Source organism: Neophocaena asiaeorientalis, unplaced genomic scaffold (assembly GCF_003031525.2).
Source record: "Neophocaena asiaeorientalis asiaeorientalis breed wild unplaced genomic scaffold, Neophocaena_asiaeorientalis_V1.1 scaffold119, whole genome shotgun sequence".
Taxonomy (NCBI): Eukaryota; Metazoa; Chordata; class Mammalia; order Artiodactyla; family Phocoenidae; genus Neophocaena; species Neophocaena asiaeorientalis.
Genome location: NW_020175821.1, coordinates 10,422,119 through 10,437,581, shown reverse-complemented (window position 1 = coordinate 10,437,581; position 15,463 = coordinate 10,422,119). Strand labels below are relative to the sequence as shown.

Below are 15,463 nucleotides of genomic sequence, written 5' to 3'. Positions count from 1 at the left end.
CTGAAGAAAAAAAAAAAAAAAAAAAAAAAAAAAAAAAAAAGAGTTAGGAGTGCCTATCATAAAGGTAGATTCAATTGTTTATAGATTTCAGTTATCATTTGCCACTCTGAAATTTTCTCCATGTTTTCATAATTTTCTAGCTTAGTCAATTAACCAGGAATCTTACTGGGTTGTTGTGAGAATTAAAATGCTAAATGTACTATTACCAATCACCATGTATTGGCTGCTTTACGGGTATGCACAGACATATCGTCCTTGATCTATATTGTTAAGTCATATGTTACTTAGAATGAATAGAGCAGTGTGCATTATAATTCACACATTGATAATTGATAGCTGTATTTCCCCCCATTATTTTTGTTTTATTTATATAATTAAGCTTGATCTTTTTTTTTTTGGGGCACGAACCCGTGTCCCCTGCATCGGCAGGCGGACTCTCAACCGCTGCACCACCAGGGAAGCCCAAAGCTTGATCTTTTAAAAATTATTATTAAATTGACTTGGTATTGGGAAGAAGAAAACTGTCAGCTAAACGATTGCTTTAGAATCATGAGAGTCCTCATCCACATCCTTGTATTCTGGGGTTTCTTGCATAAGGAAGGAAGATAGGGTGTTCTGTTTGACTTAGTGGCTTAGTGAATATTGATTTTTAACTAGATTTTTTAAATTTTGAAAGTAATAGATGCTCGTGTTAAAAATTCTTATACCATAGAAGGGTATAAAGAGAAACGTTAATGTTTTCTCATATTACTACTTTTTCCCAAATAACATTTATTAGGTTTTTTAAAATACGTGGAAGTAGGAAAAAAAAAATAGACACAGACTGTAACCTAATTAGGCAGGTAACACATATTAACATTTTAAAAATAGAAGTAATCCATGTATATAAAGTTCAAACAATTCAGAAAATTATGAAAAAAAAAGTAAGAAATAAAAAGAAAATATTTCTATTTCCCCAAGTCCCATTTCCAGTCCCATTCTTCCTGGATAATAACTGTAAATTATTCCTTCTGTATTATTCCCAAGTTTTTCTGGGTGCATAGAAATGTGTATTTATATATTTTTATTTATGTATGATATTTATCGTATATATTTACGATATAAATAGAAATCATAGTACACAGTGTGTTCTGCACCTTGCTTTTTTCCCTTATCTTTATCTTGGAGACGTTTTTACTCAGTAAGTTCTTCAACATATGTAAAGGGCTTAGAACAGCGGCTGGCATAGTGAAAGCTCAAGAAATGTAAGTTATTGTTATTTTAAAGTCAGCACATATAGATAGATTTACTATATTCTTTTTAGTGGCTTTACAGTACTTATTGAATGGAATATTCTATGGATGGACAGTTAAGCTCTCTCCAGTTCAATTTGTTTTTAAACTTTTAAACAATGCTGCAAAGAGTGTCTTTGAGTATATATTTTCTAAGTATTTGTTGAGAACTCTATAGGATAATTTCATTGAAGAGCAACTGATGGGTCAAAACTTATAAGCATTTTAAAATGTGAAAGATGTTGCTAGACTGCCCTCCAGAAAGCTGTACCTACCACTCTCCTGTCCATAGAAAATGAGAGTGTCCCTTTGCTTTCCCTACACTCTTGCCAGCTGTATTTTCGTGTCTGCAATTGAAACCATCTCTGCTATCATCTGTCCATTGAAAAGTAGCTCATTGTTTTTATATTTATGTTTCTTACATTTATGAGTGAGGTATAGCACGTTTTAAAATACTTATTGGTCATTTGTGTTTTTTGTGCACTCTCTGTTTATATTTTTATTTTGTTATCTAATTGTTGATCATCTAATTATAACTCTGTAGATTATCAAAATTAGGTTTTTTTGCCTGTCATATGTTGGAAATATTTTTTTCTAATTTGTCCCTTGGTTTTAAAAGTTGTTTACAAATATTCTTTTTTATGAAGACATTAAAAATTCTTTTTATGCAGTCATGTTTATCAGTCTTAAGAAAGGCCTTTAATAATCTAATTCTGTTACGATGTGAATAAGGTTATTGATAACAGTGAGTTTTTCTCAAGATATTTTCCTCATAGATGCATATAGAGTGAAATCGTTTGGACCAATGGTTATTGATATGTTCACATTCAGGAATATTCACAAAACGTCTATACTTTATTATGCAGTGATCCGGTTAAGATAACTCTGGACTTCGACATAGGTGGGAAGTTCTGTAGTTTTTTTTCACGTAGCAGTACTTAAAATATTAAGCCTGGAGTATAAACCTATGGGATTAGTGAGTCATTTCTTTCATAGTTTATTTGCTTGTATAATACCTCACACCTATAAATAGAACCTGAAGAATTATATGAATTTTCTTTCCACTGTTACATATTTATAAAAAGGATGCAGTATGCTAACTGTTGGCAGGCAGTATGAGGAAATAGGTCAACACATCAAAAACTCCTACAAGTTTTCTTTGGAATTGGTAACCTCTTCTGCTTATGGGGTAACTCCATTGATAATAGGCCACAGATGTCCATAGTCAGTAAAAGAGTACACGTGAATTCCAGCTGCTCATCATAAATAGTGGGCATACACACAGGAACTAGAGTGTTTAGTCTGTGGCTCATGTACATCCAGCTTTTATTTGATGATTTAAAAAAATCGGTTTGTTCTCCTATCACGGTGGGTAGACATTTTTGGATTGTTAAAATATTACTAGATGACAATTGTTAAATGACAGAATCAACATGAATTCAAATTACATTTAATTCAAACAATCATTTAAGGTATAACTGAATGAAGAGTTAAGATATATCTTGAACTGTTTAGGTAGGCCAAGGCTTGACCTTGAATTTAATCTCATAGTCAGATCCTTTGATTCTGACATGAGTGGAATCAACACATACTGAATGTCTATAAAATACCCAGTGCTCTGCAAGACACCATGTGGACGAAGCAGAAATTTGAGACTTGGTAAGTTCTCACCCTTGTGATGAATTTACTGTGAAGCTGCTGGTATTTAACCTCCAGGGGCCCTCACTTGCAGTACACTCTACGTAATTTATATTCATAATTTTATAGTCTTTTTCTTAGAGAGGACCCCTCAGATTACATATGCTGGCCCCACAAAACATGGATCCACCCTGACAACTTAATATTTTAGTGCAGAAGATAATTACGTGCAGAAAACAAGTAGACAACTACTTAAAATGGTGTAATAGTGAAACTCTGACACGTTCTACAGAAGTTCAGAGAAATAAATCCCACTTATTATGCTTCCTCTGCAGAAATTTGGATTTGTCCATATATGTACAAACTTCATTATAAATATTTCTTCCTCATTCCATTTCCTACTCTCTCTTATATCCTGTGGCCAAATGTTAATCTTTGATTTTAACCAAAATGCAGATTCTGTGAAACACTCGGTTCTTAAATTGGTTGTCGGGGGTTTTAATGTCTGTAATTGGGAGGTCAGCAGTAAAGCTGCATGAACCTGCCTTTTCTGAAAATAAGCTAGATACTCTATTTTATTATTAGTAAATTGTGGTAGACTTGTTTTTGGGTCTCTGGTGTTCTGATGTTATTTTCAAAATGATTTCTCTTGGATTCTTAATAGTAGATTACTTATCCTTTGTGAAATTAACGCCGAGAAGTTATTACGGGATGTGCTAATCCTAACCAGTCATGAATGAATTGAAGGCAGATGCTGTGGCATTTATTTCCCTCCAGAGAAAAGTATATTTGAAATCAAGCTTTGATTTTTCTTAAGACTTCCAATCGTGTGGCTTTTCTCATATGGAACTGTTTGCTTTCTGTGATTTAAAAATATTTTTAATAGTTCTTTTCATTTTGCTAATATGAGCCTTTGTGATTGACCAGTGGACAGTGGTTTGAAGTCATATATGGCTAATTCCTTGTGTTTGCTTTATCCCTTACTTGGGGGCGATCAGCAGTTAACAAGAAATCCTGTTTTCTGTGCTTCTCACTGTGGCTCAAAGTTAATTCTAGGGCTCATTGCCTTCCTTTTATCCTAAGAGAAAGTTTGAGTTGTGGTTTAGCTGTGCTGGGGCTTCGAGATTTTATTTTTTCTAACTTTAAACATACATTTCACTTAAAAATATATTCTTCCCACCATACCATTAAAAAAAAAAAGTGAGGAAATTGGATACTACTGAAAATACCCAACCTCAGATGTAGGGAGAAACCTACTTCAGCTAGTGACCCTCACTGAGAACTATGAAGTGTCTATACAAATATCTAGATTTTTCTTCAGATAGCTGTCACATAAGCTACTTTTGGGCTCTTTCTTGGTCATTCTCTCTTTCTCTGATATCAGGAATGAGCAGAACTGCCAAGGACAAACGTAATGGGGTGAACTAAATCTCTAGAAACTTTTGCTAAGCCGCTAATGGCACTCAGGTCACAGTTTGGAAGGGACTGAGTAATAATCTGAATTGCCCCTTCATTTTGAGTGAATTCTCCCAGTGCAGGACTTTTAGAGAATAAAGGTTGAAGCCATCCCATAAACACTATGCTTTTCAGACCAATCTGACTTGAATTTGCTTGCTTTAGGTCGTAGAGAGGAGACTAATTCAGTGGGTCTTTGAACTTATTTCTTATTCCCATGTTGGATTGCCATGCATTTTCACAGACTTATATCTTATTTAGTCCATTTATCATTACCTGCATGTTTACAGATAAGAAAATTGAGGCTCAGAAACATTCAGTCAGTAAGAGGCAGAGTTGGAATTAAAACCTATCTCTTTCCCACTTGGAAGCTCTTTTCAAGCACACCAAATCACCTCCCATGTCATTTAAAGTGTCATTTAAGGGACTTCCCTGGTGGTCCAGTGGCTAAGCCTCCGCGCTACCAATGCAGGGGGCCCGGGTTCGATCCCTGGTCAGGGAACTCGATTCCACATGCAGCTAAGAGCTCATATGCGGCAACTAAACATCCCGCATGCCACAATGAAGATCCCATGTGCTGCAGCTAAGACCTGGCACAGCCAAATAAATAAATATTTTTTTAAAAGTCATTTAAAAATGTTACTTTGAAAAAATTAATTAATTAAAGAGAGCATGTGCTCTAGGCATGAGGGCTTAGGTAGTTGTGGCACACGGGCTCAGTAGTTGTGACTCGCGGGCTCTAGAGCGCAGGCTCAGTAGTTGTGGCGCAGGGGCTTAGTTGCTCTGAGGCATGTGGGATCGTCCTGGACCAGGGCTTGAACCCGTGTCCCCTGCATTGGCAGGCGGATTCTTAGCCACTACCCCACCAGAGAAGTCCCCATGTTAGTGTCATTTTTAAAGAAAGGGATGACTTGGGTATCCCACTCAGCTATCCTTTTCTCTGATACCTCAATTGATTTTCCTTGGAAACTGGATTTCCTGAGGAACAGTCCCTTCACACAGTTGTGAACAGGTCATTTGAACATCAGTGCTCCTATTCATCCATCCATTGACATGATATTTACCAGGTGTTTAATATCTACCATGTATTGTGCAAGGTGCTGTGCATATAATGGTAAACAGACTGGTCATGACTCCTGCCCTCTTCATGCTTAATGGCTGAGAGTAACATTAAATAAGCATACAAACAAATGTGTGTAATTAAAATCGATACAATCCTTGGGAGGTAAGAGCTAGGTTCTGTGACAGAGACAATAAGAGAGGATTGTGTGGGGGAGGACGATATTATCAAAACAAAACTGGATGTTGGCCAGTGATATTAGATGGTTAGACAGGTCATGGGCCATCAAGGTCCCTGCTGGGTCCATGGGTCTGGAGTGCTTCTGTTTGTTTGATGTACTCAGACCAAATCCCCTGACCTGAATGTACTACTTCCCAAAGAGAACTCTTCTTGGAGGGTAGGGAGATAGCAAGTGAAGAAGCTTGGGAGGATTTATGCAGATATGTTACCACCATGGGGATAGTAATCTTAAATCCATATTTTATGACACCTGGAGGAGTAACACCATCATGTGTAAAAGCTGATGCACCACCAATAACCAGCAAGAATGGAGCTGCCCTTGCCAGTGAAGCCAGTTCCTCCACAGCATAGAGAAAGCGATCAAATATAAAACTTGAAAACAGTTTATTTATTTCCATAGATTTTGTCATAAGTGCTGAATATGCTTCCCCTTCCTTTCAGAGTCTGAAGATATTTTATGGCAAAAGCAGTTTTCCTGTCTTTGTTTTAGTCATGAGATTTATACCTGAGGTATAGTGATGGTTAAGAGCATGGGCTTGGGAGTCAGAAAATGAATTTGATTCTGGTTTTGCACTTCTTACTTGCTCTGCGGCACTGGGCAGGTTGCTTTATCTTACTGGCTTCATTTCCTTATCTATAAAATGAGTGAAAAATAACCTAAGTTATAGGGCTATTATGAGCGTTAAGCTTGATGATATAAAATTCTTATTATAGTGGCTGGCAAATATTAAGTGCTTAAGAGATTACCATTACCTTGTTTTCCTTTCTTCGTGGCACTTATCACTATTTGAAAGTACCTTTCTTATTTTTTTAATAGAAAAAAATTTTTAAATACTTATTTATTTATTTATTGGCTGTGTCAGGTCTTACTTGCGGCACAAGGGATCTTCATAGCAGCATGTGGGCTTCTCTCTAGTTGCAGTGCACTGGCTTCTCTCTAGTTGTGGCATGAGGGCTTAGTTGCCCCACAGCATGTGGGATCTTAGCTCCCTTATCAGGGCTCGAACTAGCATCCTCTGTATTGCAAGACGGATTCTTAACCACTGGACCACTAGGGAAATCCCACTAGGGAAATCCCTGAAAGTACCTTTCTTGTTTATCTTGCTTATTTCCTGATAGCTGCCCCTATGCAGAGACCATGTCTGTTTATTTCACTGCCGTAACCTTAGAGAGGAACGGTATCTGGCAGTAGATGCTTAGGAACTATTTGTCTAACAAATAAGTAATCACTATTATTCATGCCTATTATGAGCAGGTGCACTGGAAGATACAACAGTGAACATTACCCAGCTTCTGCCTACATTTAGTGGGAGAGACTAATAAATCTATAGACTCATACCATTACTGTCAAGGCAGTTAGGGCTCAATGTGTGTTTTAAAAAAAATAGACTGTTTTCAGAATTACCATATGATCAGGCAATCCCACTCCTGGGCATATACCCTGACAAAACTATAATTCAAAAAGATACGTGTACCCCTATGTTCATAGCAGCACTACTCACAATAGCTAAAACATGAAAACAACCTAAATGTCCAACAGATGAATGGATAAAAGAAAACAATGTGGTACATATATATACAATGGAATACTACTCAGCCATAAAAAGGAACAAAATAATTCCATTTGCAGCAACATGGATGCAGCTAGAGATTGTCATACTAAGTGAAGTAAGTCAGAAAGAGAAAGAAAAATGCCGTATGATATCACTTATATATGGAATCTAAAATATGGCACAAATGAACCTGTCTACAAACCAGAAACAGACTCACAGACATAGAGATCAGACTTGTGGTTTCTGGGGGCAGGGAGGGAGAAGGATGGACTGGGAATTTGGAGTTGGTAGATGCAAACTATTACATTTAGAATGGATAAATGACAAGGTCCTACTGTATAGCCCAGGGAAATATATGCAATCTCCTGGGATAAACCATAATGGAAAAGAATATTAAAAAAAGAATGTATGTATGTGTAAAACTGAATCACTTTGCTGTACAGCAGAGGTTGGCATAACATTGTAAATCAACTATAATTCAATAAAAAATAGACTATTTTTTAGAGACGTTTTAGGTTCACAACAAAATTAAGTGGAAAGTACAGAGACTTCCCATATAACTCCTGCACCCAATCATACCCCCACTGTCAACATTCCCCCACCAGAATAGTACACTTATTATAATCACTGGCACATTATTATCACCCGAAGTCCATAGTTTACATTAGGATTCATTCTTGGTGTTGTACATTCTATGGGTTTGGACAAACGTATAATGACATGTGTCCATCATCATAGTACCATACAGAATAATCTTGCTTCACTAAAAATCCTCTGTGCTCTGCCTCTGCATCCCTCCCTACCCTACCTTAGTCCCTGTCACTCACTGATATTTTGACTGTCTCTATAGTTTTGCCTTTTCCAGAATGTTTTATTGTTGGAATCATACAGTATGTAGCCTTTTCAGAATGGCTTCTTTCACTTAGTAACATGCAATTAAGGGTCCCTCATGTTTTTTCAAAGCTTGATAGCTCATTTCTTTTTAGTGCTGAATAACATTCCATTGTCTGAATGGACCATAGTTTATTTACCCACTCACCTACTGAAGAACATCTTGGTTGTGTCCAAGTTTTGGCAGTTATGAATAAAGGTGCTGTAAACATCCATGTGCAGGTTTTTGTGTAGACATAAATTTTCAGCTCTTTTGGGTAAATACCAAGGAGCAAGAATTTTGGATCGTATGGGAAAAGTATGTTTAGTTTTGTAAGAAATTGTTAAACTCTCTTCCAAAGTGGCTGTACCATTTTGTTTTCCCACCAGCAGTGAATGAGCGTTCCTGTTGCTCCACATCCTTGTGATCATTCGGTATTGTCAGTGTTTTGGATTTTTGGCTATTCTGGTTCGTTTGCTTCTCCATATATACTTTGGAATCAGTTTGTCAAAATCCACAGAATAACTTGCTGGGATTTTGATTGTGATTGCATTGAATCTACAGATCAAATTGGGAAGAACTGACTTGACAATATTGAGTCTTCCTATCCATGAACATGGAGTCTCTCTCCCTTTATTTAGTTCTTCTTTGATATCTTTCATCAGAGTTCTGTAGTTTTCCTTATATAGATCTTGTGTATATATATACTAGATTTATACCTAAATATTTTAATTTGGGGGAGAGGGTGCTGATGTAAAGGGTAATTTTTTTAAAAAAATTTTTTATTGGGGTATAGCTGATTTACAACATTGTGTTAGTTTCAAGTGTACAGCAAAGTGAGTCAGTTATACATATACATATATCTACTCTTTTTTAGATTCTTCTCCCATATAGGCCATTACAGAGTATTGAGTAGATTTCCCTATGTTACACAGTAGGTCCTAATTAGTTATCTATATATAGTAGTGTGTATGTGTCAATCCCAGTCTTCCAATTCATCCCTCCCCTGCCGCTTACCCCCCACCCCCCCGTAACCATAAGTTTATTTTCTACATCTGTAACTCTATTTCTGTTTTGTTAATAAGTTCATTTGTAGCCTTTTTTTTTTTTAGATTCCACATACAAGTGATATCACATGGTATTTGTCTTTGTCTGACTTACTTCACGCAGTATGATAATCTCTAGGTCGATCCGTGTTGCTGCAAATGAAGGGTAATATGTTTTTAATTTCAAATTCCACTTGTGTATTGCTGGTATATAGGAAAGCGATTGACTTTTGCATGTTAACCTTGTATTCTGCAATCTTACATACTAGTTCCAAAAGCTTTTGGTTGATTCTTTTGGATTTTCTATATAGACAATCATGTCATCTGTTATCTCTTCCTTCCCAATCTATTGATATATACCTTTTATTTCCTTTTCTTTTCTCTTTGCATCAGCAAAGACTTCCTGTGCAATGTTTAAAAGCAGTGTGAGAGGGGACATCCTTGCTTAGTGGGAAAGCTTTGCATTTCTCAGTGTTAAGTATGATGTTAGCTATATTTATGTAGATGTTATTTATCAAGTCGAGGAAATTTCTTACTATTCCTAGTCTGCTGAGAGTTTTATCATGAATGGATGTTGGATATGCTGTTTCTCATCTATTGATATGATCATGTAATTTTTCTTCTTTAGCCTGTTGATATGGTGGATTACATTAAGTGATTTTCAAATGTTGAACCACCTTTGCATGCTTGGAAAAAATCCCTCTTGGTTGTGCCTTGTTTGATTCAGTTTGCTAATATTTTAAGGATTGTTGCATCTGTGTTCATGAGAGATCTTGGTCCATAGTTTTCTTTTCTTATAATGTCTTTGCCTGGTTTTGGTATTAGGGTAAAGCTGGCCTCATAGAATGAGTTATGTAGCAGTCCCTCTGATCCTGTCTTCTGGAAGAGATTGTAGAGAATTGGTAAAGTTTCTTTATTAAATGTTCGGAAGAATTCATCCGTGAACCCCATCTGGATATCGTGCTTTCTGTTTTGGAAGGCTATTGATTATTGATTAAATTTCTTTAATAATACAGGTCTATGCTGATTGTCTATTTCTTCTTGTGTGAGTTTTATGTAGATATGAATTTCTGACCTATATCACTTTCCTACTCCTTGAAGAATTTCTTTTAATATTTCTTGCAAGGCAGGCCTACTGGCAACAAATTCCCTCAGTTTTTGATTGAGAAAGTCTTTATTTCTCTTTCACTTTTAAAGAGTAATTTTGCAGCGTAAAGAATTCTAGGTTGGTATTTTTTTTTCCTCTCAACACTTTAAATATTTTCTTGCTTTCTGAGGAGATGGCATATATAATTCTTATCTTTGCTCCTTTTTAGTTAAAGTTAAGGTTTGTTTTTTGCTCTGGCTTCTTTCAAGATTTTTTATTTATCTTTGATTTTCTGAAGTTTGAATATGTAGTGTTTTTGGCATTTACACTGCTTGGTGTTCTTTGAGCTTCCTGGATCTGTGTTTTGTGTCTGATGCTAATTTGGGGGAAATTCCCAGTCATTATTCCTTCAAATAGTGCTTCTATTCCATTCTCTTCCTTCTCCTTCTAGTATTCCCATTACACGTATGTTATGCCTTTTGTAGTTGTCCCATGGTACTTGGTATTCTGTTCTGGTTTTTTCTTTTCTCTCTCTCTCTCTCTTTTTTTTTTTTTTTTTTTGGTTTATTTGTTTGTCTGCTTGCTTTTCAGTTTTAGAACTATTTTCTTATCCTCAAGCTCAGAGATTCTTTCTTCAGCCATGCCCAGCCTATTAATGAGCCCCTAAAAGGCATTCTTCATTTCTGTTACAGTGTTTTTGATCTCTAACATTTCTTTTTGATTCTTCCTTAGAATGTTCATCTCTTTGCTTATATTATCCATCTGCTCTTATATGTTGTCTACTTTTCTGATTAAATTTCTTAGCGTGTTAATCGTAGTCTTTATAAATTTCTGGTCTAATAATTCTACCATTCCTTCTATATCTGACTCTTGTTCTGATGTTTCTTTAGTCTCTTCAAAATGTGCTTTTTTGCCTTTTAGCATGCCTTGTAATTTTTGAATAAAAGGTGGATATGATGTACCAGGTGGAAGGAAATGGCATTCAGTAACGTACTTGTAATGTACGGGGGTGGGGGACAGGAAGGCATTCTGTAGTCCTGTGATTAGCTTTCAGTCTTCTGGTTAGCCTGTGCCCCTGAACTGTGAACTTCATCAGTGCTTCTCTGTTGTTTTTATTTCCTCCCTTAGGGAAAGGGTGGCTAGAAGGGCCTGGAGACGGGTATTTCCTTTTCCCCATGTGGAAGGCTAGAGAAGACTAGAGTTAGGTATTTTCCTTACCCAAGATAGGTGAAGCTGTGACAAAGCCCCAGCAGGTTAGACTCTGGTAAAATTTTTGTCCTGAGGGCAGGTGTTGTTAAGAACAGAGTGCTCTAGTGTATTTTAATGGTTCCTTTCCCTTGCTGGAAGCATGAGGAGGTTTTTCTCCTATATTAACTATGATAACCTGGTCAAGTTCCTGGAGGTAAAACTCATAGCAGTGTGGTGCTGTGTCTACGACTGGGTCCCCCTGGAGTTTTTAATCCCTCAGACTTGTCCACACTAAGTCTGCAGCAATTCATCAATTACAGTTCAGCATTTGTTTCCCATGGAGATTTCTGCTCTGCTCTGTTGTGGTTTTCTGTATCTGTCTGACGGTCTCTTCAGTTTTAGTGGGCACGGGTTTGCCTTGTGACCACACTTCTCTGACGGATCTAAGAAGAGTTGTTGATTTTCCAGTTTGTTCAGCTTTTTACGTGTTGTTAGGATGAAGTGGTAACTCCTAAGCTCTTTACGTGCTGGACTGGAAACTGGAAGTCCTCTTCTGCCCATTTTTTCATCAAGTTGTTCATTTTCTTATTGTTGAGTTTTAAGAGTTTTTGTACATTTTGGATAACAGTTCTTTATCAGTTATGCCTTTTGCAAATATTTTCTCCCTGTCTGTGGCTTATCTTATCAGTTTCTCAATTGAATGTGTACTTTAAAGAACCCCCCCTCCCCGCACCCTACCCCCCCCACCCCAGGAACTGTGAGGTGGTTGTAGCGAACCTCCTTTTAAAAGCTCATAACACTGATCCATTCAGCTCTTAAATGCTTCCTTAGCATAAGAAGCTGGGTAAGCATTTTTGAATTGCACACAGAAATGTTCCAAATTACTTTTTGTGAAACCTCACTTAAAAATAATTAAGCTTTAAAAGAAAATTAGTTCTGTAATTAGACTAGGCACTTGCCAAATATTCCTAGATTCATGCTGCCATGCAGTGCTCATTGGATTCCCCAACTCCCTTCTCTTTTGGTAGGAGCAAGGTTTACTAATATCTTCCCTTTGTTCTTCCAGGTCCTAAGAGAGGGGGTTATGAGCAGAGAGCACTTAGGGAGCAGGTATTGGAATCTAACCTACTTAGAGGGCCTCACAGCATCTTATACTAGTGACGACCATAAGTCACTTCCAGGTGCTTGTCTCTTTATAACAGTAACACTTACATTAAATGTTACTATTAAACTCATAGTACAATTTTTCTACACTTCTGTCTCAGAGTGATTTATGTCTAACTTCTATCACTTATGTAGGAAAGTTTTTCAATACCATGCCATTCTCTTCATTTATTTTAGTAACTTCCCTCCATAACTCTCAACAAAATCAAGTGGAAACAAACAGAGTGGTTGGTTCATCCATTGAATCTTTTGTCCCACCGTGCATGAAAAAGTTGAGATTTATTGGTCAGTTGATTCCAGGATGCTCATCCCATTTATAGAGTGGGAAAGCTTTCAGGAAATCCTAACATTGCTTTGTTTCCTTTTTTAGCTTTAAATACAGATACACTGGATATCCTGACGAGGGTGAGAATTTATTTAAAAATGAAGGCCATTTCTTAAGATTTTTGTTATAGCAGATGAGTTTGAATAGATTTTGTCCAGGTTTGAGTGTTGATGACCACATAGGCAAGAAAACCCTCAGTTTGTGTATATGTTATAGGTTTTTAAAAAAAGACAGATTGCTTAAAGGTAAATTGAACTCAGACCTTATTTCCTGTGGCTATTAGGACGATGAAAGTATTGCTGATAGAAAAGAGGATTATAACAAGGGCTATGAGAATCTTTGGGTATCGAAATGCTTCTAACGTCGAAAAGAACGTTGAAAACTTTTGTAGGGCACATGCTTTGTGAAGGGTCCCAGGCTCTTGCTGGCTCATGCTTTATCAGGGGGAGAAAGAGGGTTTATTTCATTAAACCATAGAAGATACAACATTTATAATAATTTACACTCCCAACTGTGGCAGGCAGAATAATGCCTCCCACCCCAAAGATGTCCAGTCTTAATCCCTGGAACCTATGAATATATTGGGTTACATGGCCAAGCAGAATTAAGGTTGCTAATCAGCTGACCTTTTAAATAAGGAAGTTAACTTGGAGTATTTGGTTAGGACCAGTGTAATCACAAGGGTCCTTAAAAGTGAAAGGTGGAGGCCAAAGAGAGAGTCAGAGAAAAAGATGTGAGGATGGAAACAAGATCAGAGAGGTACTATGTTGCTGGCTTTGAAGATAGAGGAAGGGGACCCTGAGCCCAAGAATGCAGGCAGCCTCTAGAAGCTAGAAAAGGCAGTTAAATGGATTGTCTCCTATAGCAGTGGTCCCTAACGTTTTTGGCACCAGGGACCAGTTTCGTGGAAGACAATTTTTCCACGGACCGGGGTGGGGGTGGGGCAGGGGATGGCTTCAGGATGATTCAAACACCTTACATTTCTTGTCCACTTTATTTCTATTATGATTACATTGTAATATATAATGACGTAATTATACAACTCACCATAATGCAGAATCAGTGGGAGCCCCGAGCTTGTTTTCCTGCAACTAGATGGTCCCATCTGCAGGTGATGGGAGACAGTGACACCCGAAGGTCCACCTCAGATCATCAGGCATTAGATTCTCATAAGGAACGTGCAACCTGGATCCCTCGCGTGCACAGTTCACAGTAGGGTTCATGCTCCTGTGAGAATCTAATGCCGCCACTGATCTCACAAGAGGCGGAGCTCAGGCAGTGATGCGAGCGATGGGGAGCAGCTGATTTTAGCCCAAGGAGACTTGTGTTGGGCTTCTGACCTACCCAACTATAAAATAGTAATTTTGTGTAATTTGTTTGTGGTCATTTGATGCAGCAGCGATAGAAAACGAATATAACATCAACAAAACTTTTGGTCTTGTTAGGGAACAAGGGAAGTTGTTCATGATTCGATAGGAAACAAGGAATTCTTGTCAGAGAGATTGACTCTAAAAATCTAGTGCTTGTGGGCTTAGGGAAGTTGAAGGTCAAGTGTTCGCTCACCTTCACCTTGTTCTGTTCAGGCCCTCATGCCCTGTTCAGCGTGGCCCACACACTCAGCTCTGGAAGCATGGCCTGAAACAAAGGACAGGGCTTAGCCACTACCTACAAGCATTGTTCCTCTTTCTTCCCTGTACCTGTGGCTCCGCTTTGGGTTAGCCAGAAAAGTTTAATGTGGTACTGCTATAGAATTACATCCAACTGTAATCACACGAGGGAAAATGGAAATAAGTTCTCTTCACTGCTGGGTTGCTTGTCTTTGGTAAATCTTTATTTTTGTCAAAAGGACCCAACTCTCACCCAGCATCACAGTGGGGATTCTCCATGGGAACATGTGGCTGGACAGCAGAATCTGGATGGTAGCGATGGTTCTGCTGGAATAAACACTAAAAGGTTGCTGTCAAGGACTGAGCCTCAGAGCTTCACCAAGCTAGCTTTCTTTACTGGAAATGAAAGAAAAATGTTTCTCTCAAGTAGCTCTTTTTTGAAAAAAAATTTCACTTGGCAAAGGGAGGCAGCACATGCAGTTATCTTTCTTTTTTAGAAAAGAATACCAAATTGCCCAGCAGGTTTTTAAAAAATGTGCTTATGTTTGGAAACTACAAAGCAAAACTGACAAAAAAACCTGAAAGGCAAGGTACATACATTCTGAGTGATTATCAGAAAGTTTTCAATTCACCTTTGATAACCTAAAGCTATGGTTTTGACCATTTTCTAGCAGTTGGTGGGAGGGGTTGATCACAAACCCCTTTAAGAATCTGCTAAAAACTATGGACCCTCTCTAGCAAAAAAAAAAAAAAAAATCACCAAATTTGGCTTATGGCTTAGGGATTCGCAAACTTCCCTAAGTTCATCCAGGGACCCTAGGTTGTGACTCTCCAGGCAAAGGTTTCCTAGCATGAGTGACAGGACCCTGTAGGTGGCCATTAAGAGTCAGAGGAGGGGGCTTCCCTGGTGGCGCAGTGGTTGAGAGTCCGCCTGCCGATGCAGGAGACACAGGTTCGT

General features: G+C 37.8%; 1 protein-coding gene across 3 annotated transcripts in view; it reads left to right on the top strand.

Moving 5' to 3' along the window:
- Positions 1-15,463, top strand: part of RGL1 (ral guanine nucleotide dissociation stimulator like 1) — a 271,255-nt gene that overhangs the window by 181,894 nt on the left and 73,898 nt on the right. The window lies entirely within an intron of this gene.